The sequence below is a fragment of the Pristiophorus japonicus genome, chromosome 5 (assembly GCF_044704955.1).
Source record: "Pristiophorus japonicus isolate sPriJap1 chromosome 5, sPriJap1.hap1, whole genome shotgun sequence".
NCBI classification, from domain to species: Eukaryota; Metazoa; Chordata; class Chondrichthyes; family Pristiophoridae; genus Pristiophorus; species Pristiophorus japonicus.
In genome coordinates this window covers 188,294,107-188,312,098 of record NC_091981.1, presented here as the reverse complement: position 1 = coordinate 188,312,098, position 17,992 = coordinate 188,294,107, and the positions used below count along the sequence as shown (strand labels likewise).

Genomic DNA, 17,992 nt, shown 5'->3' with positions numbered 1-17,992 from the left:
TTAGTGAGTACACACTCATGACATTACTATTAATAGCTGTAAAATAAAAATGAGATAGTCAAAAACCACTTTGAAAGAAATTCGAGTTATGAAGTATATTTTTCTTAGCTTTGCATTTCTAGTTATAGACAACTTCTGTTTTGCTTGCTGCGTAATACTAACAATAAGTGTTGTTATTTTAACCCAGTTAATATTTTACTTTTCAATCCTCAACCTACTGCTCACATGAAATGAAGGGAAGGAAGAAAACACCAAAATTATATACTGGGAATTTGCTTTGCAATCTCTTTTACAAAGAAGCAATCTGACAAAAAGAAAGTTTGATGCTTGACAGAAGAGGACTGACGTACTGTGGTATCAGGTAAATGATATCATGAAGGATTACTAATGATGAAAATACCATTGCAGAACTTAGCTTCAGAAGATTGAAGCTTTGCTTCTGCATGTTTCATTCCAAAACAGCTCTCTGTCAGCTAATTATTCTCAAACTTTCAGTAACTCCACTGTTATGTTTATAGTAAGGAGGAATGTACAAACATATTAAATAATTTACAGCAATAAAAGTAGATAAACTTGCCTGTGAACACAGAAATTCATAACATGTCATCGTCACTGCTTAAAGCACCCAAGTGAAAAACAATACATTTGTGTGTTCATTGAGGTGACAATTAAACTGCGGAATTAAACAATTTTCCTCACCCACTGTCGGAAGTAAGCAATATTGAGGCCCCAATTTCAACTGTGGGCCAGTTCTCAGCAAGTGAGCAAGCAGCACTGAGTTGGTAACTTACCTACCGCTCCAAAAATGATGTCCAGGGTATTTTAATTCCAGGGCCTCATTTAAATCTTGACCTTTTTGGGGCCTTCTCTGGCCCTGATCCGCTTTCTTGCTGGCTTGGCCTGGCGGATAATTAGTGCAGCTTCCCAGTCAAGGCAACGAATAAAAATTGTAGTCAGGTCCAAATGACAACATTAGGACCCAACATGTACATAACACGTCCTTGCCACCTGTTCAGTCGAGCTGGTTAAAATCACAAAAGGTCAGCTCTCGGCAACTCCAGGGCGAGTAAGTGATCTTGGCGATTTTAACTGCTCACCCGTCTGTTTTCCCCCCAGACGAGTAGGGTTAAAATGGCCTTGAAATCATGTATAGTATGGGTCTGACTAAACCAGCCTTTTCAATCAACTGTCCAAGTTTTTTTTTTAATTCATTCATGTGGGCATTGCTGGCAAGGCCAGCATTTTTTTTGCAATCCCTAATTGCCATCGAGAAGATGGTGGTGAGCTGCCTTCTTGAACCGCTGAAGTCTGTGTGGTGAAGATACTCCCACGGTGCTGTTAGGGCGTGAGTTCCAGGATTTTGATCCAGCGATGATGAAGGAATGGCAATATACTTCCAAGTCAGGACGTTTGATTTGGAGGGGAACGTGGAGGTGGTGGTGTTCCCATGCATCTGCTGCCCTTGTCCTTGAGGTGGTAGAGGTTGCAGGTTTGGGAGGTAATGCCGAAGAAGCCTTGGTGAGTTGCTGCAGTGCATCTTGTAGATAGTACACACTGCAGCCACCGTGTGCCGGCGGCGGAGGGAGTGAATGTTTAAGGTGGTGGTTGGAGTGCCAATCAAGTAGGCTGTTTTGTCTTGGATGGTGTCGAGCTTCTTGAGTGTTGTTGGAGTTGCATTCATCCAGGCAGAAGAGTATTCCATCACACTCCTGACTTGTGCCTTGTAGATGGTGGAAAGGCTTTGGGGAGTCAGAAGGTGAGACACTTGCCGCAGAATACCCAGCCTCTGGCCTGCTCTTGTTGCCACAGTATTTATGTGGCAACAAGACCAGTTAAGTTTCTGGTCAATGGTGACCCCCAGGATGTTAATGGTGGGGGATTCGGCGATGGTATTGCCTTTGAATGTCAAGGGGCAGTGGTTAGACTCTCGCTTGTTGGAGATAGTCATTGCCTGGTACTTGTATGGTGCGAATTTTACTTGCCACTTATCAGCCCAAGCCTGAATGTCATCAAGGTCTTGCTGCATGCGGGCATGGACTGCTCCATTATCTGAGGAGTTGCAATGGCACTGAACACTGTACAGTCATCAATGAACATCCCCACTTCTGACCTTATGATGGAGGGAAGGTCACTGATGAAGCAGCTGAAGATGGTTTGGCCTAGGACACTGCTCTGAGGTACTCCTGCAGTGATGTCCTGGGGCTGTGAATTTGAGCTCCAACCACCACTGCCATGTATCTCACACTACTGTATATAACTAAGTATCTTACCATGCTACACATGACTGTAACTAGATATGACCTGTATCCACAAGCACACTTTACCACCAGGGGTGCACTTGCAGGAGACACTGCATACTTGTTCCACACAGGTATATAAAGGCAGGTCTCAGGCAAGAGAGGCACTCGAGAGCTGTGAAATAAAGGTGCAGGTCCAGAGTGACCTTGACTTCAGCATGTGCCTTGTGTAAGTCTGTACTGCAGGGTCAGGACTTTACAGTGGCGACGAGTTACGGGATCACAGAATCCACAGACTGGCTACCAACGGCTCAGATGAGAAATACAATGCTGGAGAAAATTGGGAGGACTTTATAGAAAGGCTCCAGCAAAGCTTTGTAACCAAAGACTGGTTGGACGATGATAAGGCAGACAAGAGAAGAGCCCATCTCTTGACCAGCTGTGGCTCGAAAACATACGCCTTAATGAAGGACCTGCTGGCACCCGAGAAACCAGCAAGGAAGTCGTTTGAGGAGTTGAGCACAATGGTGAAAAACCACCTGAAGCCAGCGAGCAGCCTACACATGGCCAGACACACATTCTACAACTACAGATGCTGTGTGGGCCAGAGCATACCCGACTTTGTGGCAGAACTTCGGAGGCTGGCTAGTTTATGTGAGTTCTCTGATGAACTAAGGAGAGAAGTACTGAGACACTTTTTTATTGAAGGAATAGGCCAAGCAGGCATATTCCGAAAACTTATTGAGTCCAAGAACTTGACCCTAGAGGCAGCAGCACTGGTCGCACAGACATTCTTGGCAGGAGAAGAAGAAACGAGGTTGATCTATACTGTGGGTACAACAACTAACGAAACATGGGAACAAGGGGTTCACAGCGTGAAACAAGCCGCTACCCCCACACACAGACAAAGGCAGGAGAGCAGGTCTTCATCAGCAGGCAGTGGCGCCAGAAGCCACCAAGGGCTACTTGAACGGCCGTTCATACCTCATCAACCCACAATGCGAGCAATCAACTACAGACTGAGAGAAGCTCAAGAGAGATCAGCCAGACGCAGCTCATCCTTCGGAAACAATGGAAGCGGTCTGTGCTGGAGATGTGGGGGAAGGCACTCAACAAGGGGGTGTCGATGTCAGCATGCTGTTTGCAGAAACTGAAACTATACAGGGCATCTGGCTCACATGTGCAGAAAAACGGCAGCTCGGCTGGTATATGAATCGGAAGGGTCGGAAAGCGGACCAGAAGATGGTGGGGACAGTGCCCGGGATGCCGCGGTACAGCGGGTCAACACGATCAATGTTCACTGTTCTTACAACAAGATGCCTCCAATAATGATGAGGGTCCTACTCAAAGGGATACCCGTCAACATGGAACTGGACACGGGAGCGTCCAACAATTTGAACAGCTGTGGCTGCACAAAAGCAACAGACCAAAACTCACAAGGATCGACACCAAACTAAGGACCTATACCAAAGAAATCGTCCCAGTCCTTGGCAGCGCCATGCTCTCTGTCACACACAAAAGGACGGTGAACCGACTTCCCCTGTGGATTGTCCCCGGAGATCTCCCAGCACTGTTGAGGAGAAGCTGGCTGGCAAAACTAAACTGGAAATGGGATGATGTTGACGCCATGTTATCAGAGGAATGGACCTCCTGCTCAACAGTTCTAAGACGTTTTGAACATCTCTTTCAGCCAGGTATGGGTACCTTCAAAGGGGCTAAAGTTAAAATCTACATCACACAGAATGCCAGACCGGTCCATCACAAGGCTAGAGCTGTGCCTTATGTGGTGAGGGAAAAAAAGAGTGAACACGAACTGGACCGGCTTCTGCGGGAAGGCATTATCTCACCCGTGGAATTTAGCGACTGGGCAAGTCCCATCATCCTCGTCATGAAGCCTGATGGATCCGTACGAATCTGTGGGGATTACAAGTCTACCATAAACAGAGTCTCCCTACAGGATCAATACCCGCTGTCCAGAGCGGAGGACCTCTTTGCCACATTGGCTGGAGGAAATCTTTTCTTGAAACTAGATCTCACATCTGCGTATATGACGCAAGAACTGACTGAAGAGTATAAGCTACTCATCACCATCAACACACATCGAGGCCTTTTCATGTACAATTGATGCCCATTCGGCATCAGGTCAGCAGCTGCTATATTCCAGCGCAACGTGGAGTGTCTGCTCAAGTCCATCCCGGGGAGGGTTGTGTTTCAAAATGACATACTTATCACGGACAGGGACACCGACTCCCATCTCAGCAATTTGGAGGAAGTACTAAGTCGATTGGATCGTGTAGGCCTAAGAGTTAAGAAATTCAAGTGTCTGTTTTGCGCGCCCGAGGTTGAATCTTTGGGCAGAAGGATTGCCGCTGATGGAATCCGCCCAACAGAATCCAAAACCGAAGCAATTCGTCTGGCACCCAGGCCCCGGAATGTCTCAGAACTGCGCGCCTTTCTCGGGCTACTCAATTACTTTGGGAACTTTGTGCAGAACTTGAGCACGCTGCTGGAGCCTCTCCACGGCTACTCAGAAAGGGGTGCGATTGGTTTTGGGGGGGACGCTCAAGAACGCGCCTTCAATAAGGCAAGCAACCTTCTATGTTCCAACAGTGTTTTAGCCTTTTTTGACCCAGACAAAAGGTAGTTCTTACATGTGATGCGTCAGCATACAGGGTTGGGTGCGTTTTACAGCATGTCAATGATGCGGGAAAATTACAACCCATAGCTTAGGCCTCCAGGTCACTTTCGCGGGCGGAGCGCGGGTACGGTATGGTTGAGAAGGAGGCGCTCGCGTGCATGTACAGTGTCAAAAAGATGCACCAATACCTTTTCGGGGCCAAGTTCGCGTTAAAAACCGACCACAAACCCCTCACGTCCCTACTAGCCGAGTGCAAGGCAATCAACGCCAGCGCCTCGGTGCATTCAGCGGTGGGCACTCATGCTGGCGTCTTATGACTACACAATAAGGCACAGACAACTGTTCCGACGCGCTTAGCAGGCTACCCCTGGCGACCACGGAAGGGTCCGATTAACAGGACTGTGAGATGGTCATGGCAATCAATGCCTTTTGAATCCACAGGTTCGCCCATGACGGCTCGCCAAATCAGAGCCTGGACGACCAGCGACCCCACGTTATCCTTAGTCAAAAGATGTGTTTTAACTGGTGACTGGGCAGAGGCTCACAATGCCTGCCCCGAGATCATCAAACCTTTCCATAGGCGCATGCATGAACTATCACTACAGGCAGACTGCCTGATGTGGGGCAGCCGAGTAGTTATGCCCTTGCGAGGCAGAGATGAGTTTGTCCGGGAGCTCCACCGCGAGCATCCGGAGATCGTCCTTATGAAGGCCATAGCCAGATCCCACGTCTGGTGGCCTGGCATGGACGCGGACTTGGAGCTCTGCGTCCGGCGGTGCCCAACTCAGTAATGCCCCCAGAGAGGCCCCCGTAAGCCCCTGACCTTGGCCCACCAAACCGTGGTCACGGGTGCATGTAGACTATGCGGGCCCATTCATGGGCAAAATGTTTCTCATAGTCGTCGATGCATTTTCAAAGTGGATCAAGTGCACCATTTTAAACTCGAGCACCACCTCCACCACTGTGGAGAGCCTTAGAACCATGTTTGCAACGCACGGAATTCCTGACATATTGGTCAGTGATAATGGCCCATGCTTCATTAGTGCAGAATTTCAAGATTTTATAGTTGACCACGGCATAAATCACATTAAGACGGCACTATTCAAGCCGGCCTCCAATGGCCAGCTGGAGCGAGCAGTGCAAATCGTTAAACAAGGCATGCTAAAAATCCGAGGTCCCATGCTGCAGAGCCGCCTGTCGCGACTGCTGCTGGCATACAGATCTCGTCCGCATTCGTTGACTGGGGTTCCCCCCGCGCAACTATTGATGAAACGGATTTTAAAGACTAGGCTCTCGTTAATCCTCCCAGACATGCATGAAATTGTTGAGGCAAAGCGCCGGAAGCTAACTGAGTACCATGACCGAAATTCGAGGGGGAGGTGGAATGAGATAGGGGACAAAGTGTTTGTGCTAAACTATGGCAGGGGTCCCAAATGGCTTGCAGGGATAGTATCAGGCAAGGAAGGAAACAGGCTACTGGTTATATAAATGGACAATGGCCAAACCTGCAGGAGGCATGTAGACCAAGTAAAAAGTAGATTCACCAACAACACTGCAGAACCAGAGGCAGACTACAATGTGGAACTCACACCACACCTGGTGGACAGACAGAGGGAACAACCTGAGGAAAGGGCAGTCTCAACAGACAGCCCAGGCGCGATACCAGCAATCATACTGAACGAAACAGACAGCCCAGGCGAGATACCAGCAATCACACCGAAAGAAAAACAGGCACCAAGGCAAACAACTGAACCACAACCAAGACGCTCCACGCGAGAGCGTAGACCACCTGAGAGACTGAATCTATAAAGACAATAAGACCTTGGGGGAGGGTGATGTCATGTATCTCACACTATTGTATATAACTGTATCTTACCATGCTATACATGACTGTAACTAGATATGACCTGTAACCACAAGCTTACTTTACCACCAGGGGTGCACTTGCAGGAGACACTGCATACCTGTTCCATACAGGTATATAAAGGCAGGTCTCAGGCAAGTGTGGCACTTGAGAGGTGTGAAATAAAGGTGCAGGTCCAGAGTGACCTTGACTTCAGCATGTGCCTCGTGTAAGTCTGTACTGCAGGGTCAGGACTTTAGAACCACAACCATCTTCCTTTGTGCGAGGTATGACTCCAGGCAGTGGAGAGTTTTTCCCGATTCCCACTGACTTCAGTTTTACTCGGGCTCCTTGATGCCACACTCAGTCAAATGCTGCCTTGATTCAAGGACTCTCACCTCTGGAATTCAGCTTTTTTGTCCATTCTTGGACCAAGGCTGTAATGAGGTCTGGAGCTGAGTGGTCCTGGCGGAACCCAAACTGGGCATTGGTGAGCAGGTTACTGGTGAGTAAGTGCCACTTGATAGCACTGTCGACCACACCTTCAATCACTTTGCTGATGATTGAGAGTAGATTGTAATTGGCCGGATTGGATTTGTCCTGCTTTTTGTGGACAGGACATATCTGGGCAGCTTTCCACATTGTCGGGTAGATGCCAGTGTTGTAGCTGTACTGGAACAGCTTGACTAGCAGCAAAGCTAGGTCTAGAGTACAAGATTTCAGCACAACATCCAGGATGTTGTCGAGGCCCATAGCCTTTGCTGTTGTGCCAGTGCGCTCAGCATTTCTTGTTTTCACGTGGAGTGAATCAAACTGGCTTCTGTGATGGTGAGGACCTCAGGAGGAGGCCGGTATGATCATCCACTCGGCGTTTTTCGCTGAAGATGGTTGTAAATGCTTCAGTCTTGTCTTTTGCACTCACAAGCTGGGCTCTGCCATCATTGAGGATGGGGATATTCATTGAGCCTCCTCCTCCTCCTCCCATTAGTTGTTTAATCGTGCACCACCATTCACAACTGGATGTGGCAGGACTAGAGAGCTTTAATCTGATCCGCCGGTTGCGGAATTGCTTAGCTTGGTTTATAGAATGCTGCTTCTGCCTTTTAGCATGCAAGTAAGTCCTGTGTTGCAGCTTCCCTAGGTTGGCACTTCATTATTAGGTACGCCTGGTGCAGTTCCTGGCATGCTCTTCTACACTCCTCATTGAACCAGCGTTGGTCCCCTGGCTTGATGATAATGGTAGAATGAGGGATATGCCAGGCGATGTTTACAGATTGTGGTGGAATGCAATTCTGCTGCTGCTGATCGCCTCATCGATGCCCAGTTTTGTGCTGCTAGATCTGTTCTGAATCTATCCCATTTAGTACGGTGGTAGTGCCACACAACAGAATAGATGGTGTCCTCAGTGTGAAAACGGGACTTTGTCTCCACAAGGACTGTGCGGTGGTCACTGCTACCAATGCTGTCATTGACAGATGCATCTGTGACAGGTAGATTGGTGAGGACGAGGTCAAGTAGGTTTTTCCCTCGTGTTGGTTCTCTCACTACCTGTCGCAGGCCCAGTCTGGCAGCTATGTCCTTCTGGACTCAGCCAGCTCGGTCAGTAGTGGTGCTACCGAGCCACTCTTGGTGATGGACATTGAAGTCCCTCACGCAGAGTACATTCTGTGTCTTTGCTACACTCAGTGCTTCTTCCAAGTGATATTCAACATGGGGGAATACTGATTCATCAGCTGAGGGAGGGCGGTAAGTCTTAATCAGCAGGAGGTTTCCTTGCCAATGCTTGACCTGAAACCATGAGACTGCATGAGGTCCAGAGACAATGGTGAGGCTGCTCCCTCCCGACTGTATACTACGGTGCCGCCACCCCTGGTGGACCAGTCCTGCCGGTGGGGCAGGACATACCCAGGGATGGTGATGAAGGAGTATGGGACATTGGCTGAAAGCTATGATTCTGTGAGTGTGACTAAGTCAGGCTGTTGCTTGACTGGTCTGTGGGACAGTTCTTCCAAATTTGGCACAAGTCTTCAGATGTTGGTGAGAAGGACTTTGCAGGGTTGACAGGGCGGTCCGTCCGGTTTTATTCTTATTATTGTTTTTCGTGGCGGTTGAGTACAACTGAGTGGGTTGCTAGGCCACTTCAGAAGGCAGTTAAGAGTCAACCACATTGCTGTGGGTCTGGAGTCACAAAGGCCAGACTGGGTAAAGACAGCAGATTTCCTTCCCTAAAGAACATTAGTGAACCAGATGGGTTTTTACAACAATCGCGGTCACCATTACTGATACTAGCTTTTTATTTCAGATTTATTTAATTAACTGAATTTTAATTCCCCAGTTGGCGTGATGGGATTTTAACTCATGTCTCTGGATCAGTAGTCCAGACCTCTGGATTACGGGTCCAGTGACGTTACCACTATGCTACCGTTCCCGTTATGTGCAGTATGATATGCAAAATGATTTTCACAACTGTAGGCTGTTTAATGAGAAATGTAACAGTATAGTCTTCCACTGAAGTTGGTTTCAGTTGCAGACAAAGAGCCCCAGCAAAATTCCACTAGAGGTTTTGACAGTTGCAATCGGTTTCAAACAGCAGGATTCTCATTCACATGAGAAATCCTTTCTGCAGACACACAATAATTTAAAAAAGAGCCCGACAGCTTCATTAACATCCCTTTTCAAAGTGCCACCTCCCTTTTCTAATTTTACTAAATCTGGACTGTAGTTAAAGATCAGACATTCCACAGAGTAAAAAGGACCAGGGATGCCGTAACAGATTAAAAAGGGCTAAAGATCACAGCTTTTTTGGGTGGGGAAGTGCAGAGCGGCACAGCACGCGCTAACATCCAAGTGATACAGATGCTGTTTTTTGCAACACGCATTATCAACATACAAAAAAAGATTTCCTCACAACTGACATGCTTATTGTGTCACCAGAAACAGAAGTGTATCGGTAAACAACTGGCTATTTTTTACTGGCACAGCAGGGTTCTTGCAATAGCCAGCACGCGGCAGACAGTTTTAACTGCCAATAGAATGGGGATTTTGTTCCCTAATTTTGTATGTTGGCAGCGGCTGCAGAGAAAACTGCCTTGTTGGCTCTAACAATTTCTAGAACAGACTGTTCTTGGAATATATATTTAGTAACCTTTTGTCCCCCAAATAATCTGTGGTCCCCAAATAGGACAGCAGTGTATTGGTCAAGTATTATTGCAAGGGTCGTTGCAAAAATATTTTACAGAAAAGTTTTCAAGGGTTCCACGTGACCTATGACCATTACAGACCTGAAAGAACTATGCATGCAAGACAAAATGTTTTATAGGGCAGTTATATGGCACAATTTGCATCATGGCAAAGCACTTTGTGGAAAAAAAAAATTCTGATGCCTGAAAAGCATTAAAAGTTCTAGTGAGGCATAAAAACAAATCAGAAACAGATGGTATTGGAATTTAAATGTAAAGCAGGTACGGAGACTGCAAAAGAAAAAAAAACAGCGTGCTTTAAAAAAAATGCAAGTTCCCTCAATGACTTACAGGATCTGATGGGGGAGTGGAGAGATGAGGCCCCCTCCTGCCCCAGGCACACCACAGCATATGACTTCAGTGGCTCCCATTCCAACGGAGCCACTCTGACACCTTTTCAAAATTGCATCTTTGCCTCACTTCGTTAGACCAGGCCACAATCCCATTTCCTCCCTCCCCCCACCATCCCCCGCACCCACCTTTACCCGGTGGGCCCACTTTTGCTCACCAGGAAGATGGTACGACACTTCTTACTCAGCATGTCAATCACAAAACTGACACCAGGACCCTCGAAGGCTGAAGACGTGGGATCTTGCAGCACAGGGATTACCTGCCCTGAGCACACCCCACTCTGTCTCATCAGCTTTGACTGAGGCGAGCAGAGACTCTGCCTCCAAACAGGGCCACAATAAACACCCGCATCAGTCCAGGACCCAGCATATCTAAAGCACATGTGGACACTGCACTGGACCCCCACTAGAGTTACACCAGGTGGCTGCTGGAATGGCTGAGTAACTTTGGCCCTATTGGCTCGGTATAGTACTTTGCAATACAGATGAGAAATTTGCACGTTTGATGCTTAATCTGTGCTGAATTAGCTGACCTCATACAGGGCAGTAATTAGGAAGCTACAAGTGGTTGAGGTGAAATGGACTTTTGTCATTTTCAACTTTTAATTTGTATTCTTTATTTCTAGAAACAGGATCATATATTATATGTATTTCTCAAAGGTTAATACATTACAGAAATAAAGAAGGAACTTGCATTAATATAATGCCATTCACATCCTCAAGACGTTCCAAAGTGCTTCACTGCCAAATAAATACTTTGAAATGCAGTCAATGTTGCAGCCAATTTGCACACAGCAAGGTCCCACAAACAGAACTGATAATGAGTTCAGTTACAATGAGCTGGTTGCAGTGGTTTCTATAATGTTGAGACTCTCAGGCCCACACAATGGTTGTCTAAAGTTACAATTGTTTAATTAAGCCAGGACTATTACAATTGAATCGGAAACATCTTTGCCATTGTCAAAGATTGCCTACATTCAAAACTGATCTAATGCAATTACGATAGATGCAGCCATTTGTTTCAGGATATTTGGCAGAATGGGGAAAAACTGCACAAAACTGCTCGACACAGATCAAGTAGGTCCCAGCCTGGGCCGGTGGCTTTGATTGACAGTTTTGCTCAAGACCTTTGAGAAGGGGACAAGGTCACTGATTGGCTGTCATCCTCTTTGATGGACAGTTCAGGATCACATCTCTCCTATTGGGTCGCGTGATTCAACTGGGAGTCTACAGTAGTGTTTGAACTGAGAGTTTGGTATTCTTTAATTGAGGATGACATCCAACATTGAAACTACGGGCCCAAGTTTCGGGCCGCGCTTAGAACAGCGCAGCCCCGACCTGGACGCCCGTTTTTCACGCCACAAAGTGCGCCTAAAAAAAACTTAGATTCTCCGGCTCCCTGCTGGTCCTCTGGAGTCGGGCGCGGCGCAGCACAAGCTGTAAGGGGCAGAGCTAGGTCCCTGCGCTGAAAACAGTGCCGGAACTTCTGCACATGCGCGCTACAGTGGGCGCGCATGTGCAGTAACTCCAGGCGCCCAAAACTGTGTGGGAGGGGCCCGAAGCACGCAGCCCCTAGCCCTGGCCGAATGGCCTCACTGGGGCTGCGTGAATAAGGCTCCTCCCACGCCTAGCTCCTGCGTCCACCCGACCCGACTCGCCTCGCGCTTCCCACCCCCCGTCTCCGGACCCGACCCGACTCGACTCCCGCCTCCACCGCTTCCGCCTCCCCCCCCCGCCCCCCGGAACCGGACCCGACCCGCGCTCCCTCCCTACCCGAACCAACCTGACCTCCCGACACCCCCCCTCCCGACCCCGACCCGCGCTCCCCCAAACCCGACCCGCACCCGACCCAACCCAACGCCACCTACCTGTAAATCTGGTGCTGGGGACGGGCCCTGCCCGAAGTCTTGGGCCCGGCCCGTTCAGCCTCCCCCCTCCATTCTCCTTTCCCCCCCTTCTCCTTCCCCACTCCCCCTGCCTCCCTCCCCTCCCCCTGCCCCCCTCTCTCTCCCTCCAGCCCCCTCCTCTCGCTGTCAGAAACAGACACTGACAGACAGAGAATGAGAGACACACACACAGAGAGACAGAGAGATAGAGACACTGACAGAGACACACTGGGGTGGGGGCTTCCCAGCACGCTGTTGGAGGGCTCCCGGTACTGCAGTCGGTAAGTAGAAAATGTTTTATTTATTGATTTAAAAAAAAAATTATTTCTTATTAATTTTTTTTGATTGATTTATTGGTTGATTTATTGATGTTTTTATCATTTATTACTGATGATGGCTCTTTATTTGTAAAACTGAAGTGTTTAATGTTTGTAAACTTCCCTTTTAAACCCCCCCCCCACCATTCCCTACGCCTGATTTATAAGTTACGCCTGATTTTCTAAAGTGTAGACAAGGTTTTTTCGAACGTACAAAAATCTTCACAATTCTTTGGGAGAAAAAGTTTCTCCTCATCTCAGTCTTAGATGACTTACCCCTTATCCTTCGACTGTGACCCCTAGTTCTGGACTTCCCCAACATCGGGAACATTCTTCCTGCATCTAACCTGTTCAGTCCTGTCAGAATTTTATATGTTTCTTTGAGATCCCTTCTCATTCTTCTAAATTCCAGTGAATATCAGCCTAGTCGATCCAGTCTTTCTTCATATGTCAGTCCTGCCATCCCGGGAATCAGTCTGGTGAATCTTCGCTGCACTCCCTCAATAGCAAGAATGTCCTTCCTCAGATTAGGAGACCAAAACTGTACACAATATTCAAGGTGTGGTCTCACCAAGGTCCTGAACAACTGCAGTACGACCTTCCTGCTCCTATAATCGAATCCTCTCGCTATGAAGGCCAACATGCCATTTGCTTTCTTTACTGCCTGCTGTACCTGCATGCCTACTTTCAATGACACATGTACCATGATACCCAGGTCTCGTTGCACCTCCCTTTTTATTAATCTGTCACCATTCAGATAATAATCTGCCTTCCTGTTTTTGCCATCAAAGTGAATAACCTCACAGTTATCCGCATTATACTGCATCGGCCATGCATTTGCCCACTCACCTAACTTGCCCAAGTCACCTTGCAGCCTCTGAGCATCCTCCTCACAGCTCACACTGTTACCCAGCTTAGTGTCACCTGCAAACTTGGAGATATTACATTTAATTCCTTCATCTAAATCAATTTTTTATTGTAAATAGCTGGGGTCTCAGCACTGAACCTTGCAGTAACCCACTAGTCACTGCCTGCCATTCTGAAAAGGATCCGTTTATTCCCACTCTTTGCTTCCTGTCTGCCAACCAGTTCTCTATCCACGTCAATACATTAACCCCAATACCATGTGCCTTAGTTTTGCACAGAAATAAACCACTGTTGGCTCAAAGCCTCAATTTTGATCTAGCAGGAGAGTGTATCCAGTCAGCCATTTGGAGAGAAAGTATCATGGAGTGGTACATGATACATTCCAGTAGCCAATGTGCAAAGTAAGATTTATCTGTTCCAATCTTTGGATCTCACTATCGTGTAACTGGATATTTGGGGAAAAGATGCGCTCTGTATTTTACGGGACACAGGATTTGCTGGCGGGAATGGCTAATGGTGCTGAACCCAAGAAAATGTCTCGTACAAAATACAACAGTGGTCACGAGTTATGGTGGAGGAATAAAATCAGCTCGGATTCTCACTCCCGACTGCTATCCAGGGGTTGCTGTTAGAAAGTGTACCTGACCTGTGGATATTGAACTAGAAAAGAATTAGGCTCAAATTTAATGCCTCCCACTGACTGAGATCACACTTCAAAAATAGGCTCCTCATAAAGGATTGCTAAAGCACATACAACAATAACCTAGTAGGAAAGGAACTGGGATAATTGTGAAAAACAGAGTCAATGAAACAAGCTCTGTGATGAAAATAGAGACACAAACAATCTTGTCTGGCAATAGTTTCTGAAGTCTGTAGTTGAAATAATGTAAAAGTACAGTGCCCAAGATCCAAATAAAGTCTAACAGACTTTTTTTTTTCCCCAGTGATGAATGGTTGGACATCACCATAAAATACAGAATGTGGTTTCAAAGACATTGTGGCATGTCTGAGATTACTGACCCGTAACACATAAACGTCTGGCGAAGGTGTATACCAAATCTTGTGAAAGATTATATTCTATTCTACCTGTACAATGCGAACAAGAAAGCCTCAAGATACCAGTTAGAAAAAAAGAGCAGCGCACTTTAAAAGGCGTCAAACTTGTGGAAAAAACAGTTCTGATCTGTGTGCCAACAGGCCATACACACATTATAAGCCGCAATCCTACCACTATATAGATTTTGATCTTGTTCAACAAGAATCCATGGAAGATCTCGAGACTAGTAGGCATGCAAAAATTTATGTACTGCAATAGATTTGCTAATTATTCAAGACAATACAATAATTCATACCGAGGCCTGAGTTCATTCCTATAATGGAAAGAGTTGGACATCGTGTAGTCTGTTGGCCAACTCTTGCCTGACTTATAACATCAATAGGCACTTTGTTACCCAGTTAAACGTCTCTGTACTTTTCCTGTTTGCTGAGTGCAAGTCAGCAGCATCAGGTTCCAGTGGTGGCTCTTCACTCTTCACAAGTCTATGTCAGTGTTTATGTTCCACACGAGCCTCTTCCCACCTTATTTCCTCTCACCCTATCAGCATATCCTTCTATTCATTTCTCCCTCATGTGTTTATCTAGCTGCCCCTTAAATGCATCTGTGTTATTCATTTCAACTACTCCATGTGCTAGCATTAACCATATTTTTACCACTTGAGTTTCTCCTGAATTTCTTATTGGATTTATTAGTGAATATTTTATTATATTTACAGGTCTTTTAGCCCGGGCTTGTATTTTTCTAAAGCTGATTGTATAATTGAAACATTTGGATACACAAATTCAGAAACTGGAACTTGTAAGAAAAGGAAAATTAAAAATGCAACACTGCTTATTATAGTCCAACAGTAGATGCAAGTTTATCAGACATAGTGTTGTGGACTTAGTTTAAAATCAATTGTTTTGTATGTAATTATGAAATACTTGCCACCAGAGGGCGTGACTATTGGAGTCCTAATGGTCACACCTGCACACTCGTGCAGGGCCAGTATAAAAGGTTGGCTGCCATGTTGTTTAGGCACTCTGGAGTTGTAATAAAGACCAAGGTCACACTAAGTTTAGCTCACAGTACTCAGCCTCGTGGAGTTCTTCTATACCTAACAATTGGCGACGAGCAACAGAATACGAACCTTCACGTAACCATGGCTGCCGTTGGAATATTAGAGAGATTCGTAGAGGGTGATGATTGGGAAGCCTTCGTCGAGCGTCTCGACCAGTACTTTGTGGCCAACGAGCTGGAAGGAGACACTAACGCGGTCAAGCGCAGGGTGGTTCTCCTCACCGTCTGTGGGCCTAAAATATACGGCCTCATCAAGAATCTGCTCGCACTGACAAAACGAATGGAGAAGAAATATAGAGAGTTGCGCACGCTGGTTCGGGACCACCTCAAGCCGAAGGAGAGTATCCTCATGGCCAGATATCGTTTTAACATGCACCATCACTCCGAGGGCCAGGACGTGGCGGATTATGTTGTTGACCTTAGATGTCTCGTTGGATCTTGCAAATTTGGAGCTGCGTTGGGACAAATGCTGCGGGACTTTTTCGTGCTTGGCATCAGCCACGAGGTCATTCTTCGAAAGCTGCTGGCTGCCGAAACCCTAGACCTGAGCAGGGCCATCGCGATCGCCCAGGCATGCATGGCCATGGACGATAACACCAAACTGATATCTTCTCAACATCGAAGCTCACCGGCAAGTACTGTGCATAAAATGAAGCCGCTAGCAGGCCGAACTGCATATGGCAGGGCCTATACGTCTGCGGCTGCAAGACCTGTGATGACTCAGAGTCCGCCATCAGGGGGTGAATGCGAATCCATTAGCACCATGTTGGCGCTGTGGGGGTAATCATTGGGCCCATCAATGTCGATTCAAGCACTACGTGTGCAAAGGCTGCACAACGATGGGGCACCTCCAGTGAATGTGCAAACGTGCTGCGACTCACCACATGGCAGAGGATGATCGATCCGGCACGGATCACGCAGCACAGGCAACTCAACCCGAGGAAGAAGATTATGGGGTACATACCTTCACCACCAAGAGCCCTCCTATAATACTGAAAGTCAAATTAAATTGAGTTCCAGTATCCTTGGAGTTGGACACATGTGCGAGTCAGTCAATAATGAGCCAGAAGGTTTGAGAAACTGTGGGGCAATAAAGCAAAAAGGCCCAAACTGAGCCCGATTAATTCAAAGCTGCGTACCGACACCAAAGAGCTCATACCAGTCATTGGAAGTGTGGCAGTGAAGGTATCGTATGATGGAGCTGTGCATGACCTATCATTGTGGATTGTTCCAGGCAATGGCCCAACGCTGTTCAGCAGAAGCTAGCTCGAAAAGATTGGATGGAATTGGAACAACATTTTCAGTGGATGACGCCTCGTGTGCTCAAGTGCTGAGCAAGTTTTCCTCGCTATTCGAACCAGGCATCGGCAACTTCACAGGCGCCAAGGTACAGATCCATCTAGGCCCCGATGCATGGCCCATCCATCACAAGGCTCATGCAGTTCCGTACATGATGAGGGAGAAAGTCGAGATCGAACAGGACAGACTTCAACGTGAAGGAATCATATCACCAGTCAAGTTCAACGAGTGGGCCAGTCCAATTGTTCCTGTGTTGAAAAGCGATGGCACGGTCAGAATCTGTGGAGACTACAAGGTAACAATTAACCGAGTCTCACTACAGGATCATTACCTGCTGCCCAAGGCGGGTGGGGGGCAATGGAATTGTTCACCAAGTTGGACCTAACCTCCACCTACATGACACAGGAGCTGGCTGAATTTTCGAAAAGACTGACGTACATCAACACACACAAAGGGCTGTTTATATACCACAGGTGCCATTTCGGGATTCGCTCGGCTGCAGCCATTTTCCAGAGAAACATGGTGAGTTTGCTGAAATCTGTTCCGCGCACCGTTGTGTTTCAAGATGACAGCCTGATCACCGGCCGTGACACCATCGAACACCTACACAACCTGGAAGAGGTTTTAAGTCACCTAGACAGAGTGGGACTCAGGCTGAAACACTCCATGTATGTTTTCCAGGCACCAGAGGTCGAATCTTTGGGGAGAAAGATTGCAGCAGATGGCATCAGGCCCACAGATTCAAAGACAGAGGCCATCAAGAATGCACCCAGACCACAGAATGTGACGGAGCTGCGTTCGTTCCTGGGACTCCTCAATTATTTCGGTAACTTTTTACCCGGGTTGAGCACGTTGTTAGAGCCTTTGCACATGTTACGTAAGGGTGACGACTGGGTTTGGGACAAATCTCAAGACACAGCCTTTGAGAAGACCAGGAACCTGCTATGTTCAAAGAAGTTACTTGTAACCCATGTAAACGTTTAGTGTTAGATTGTGACGCCTCATCGTACGGGGTCGGCTGTGTGTTACAGGAAGCCAATGTATCAGACAACCGCCAACTGGTTGCATACGCATCTAGAAGGTTGTCTGAGGCTGAGAGAGCCTATAGTATGGTTGAGAAAGGGGCGTTAGCATGCGAATATAGGGTTAAGAAAATGCACCAATATCTATTTGGACTTTGATTTGAGATTGAAACTGACC

The 17,992-nt window shown here is 47.1% G+C and overlaps 1 protein-coding gene across 8 annotated transcripts in view; it reads right to left on the bottom strand.

Moving 5' to 3' along the window:
* The window catches only part of LOC139264547 (tensin-3-like), a 548,053-nt gene that overhangs the window by 53,475 nt on the left and 476,586 nt on the right, over positions 1 to 17,992 (bottom strand). The gene's annotated exons all lie outside the window — the stretch shown is intronic.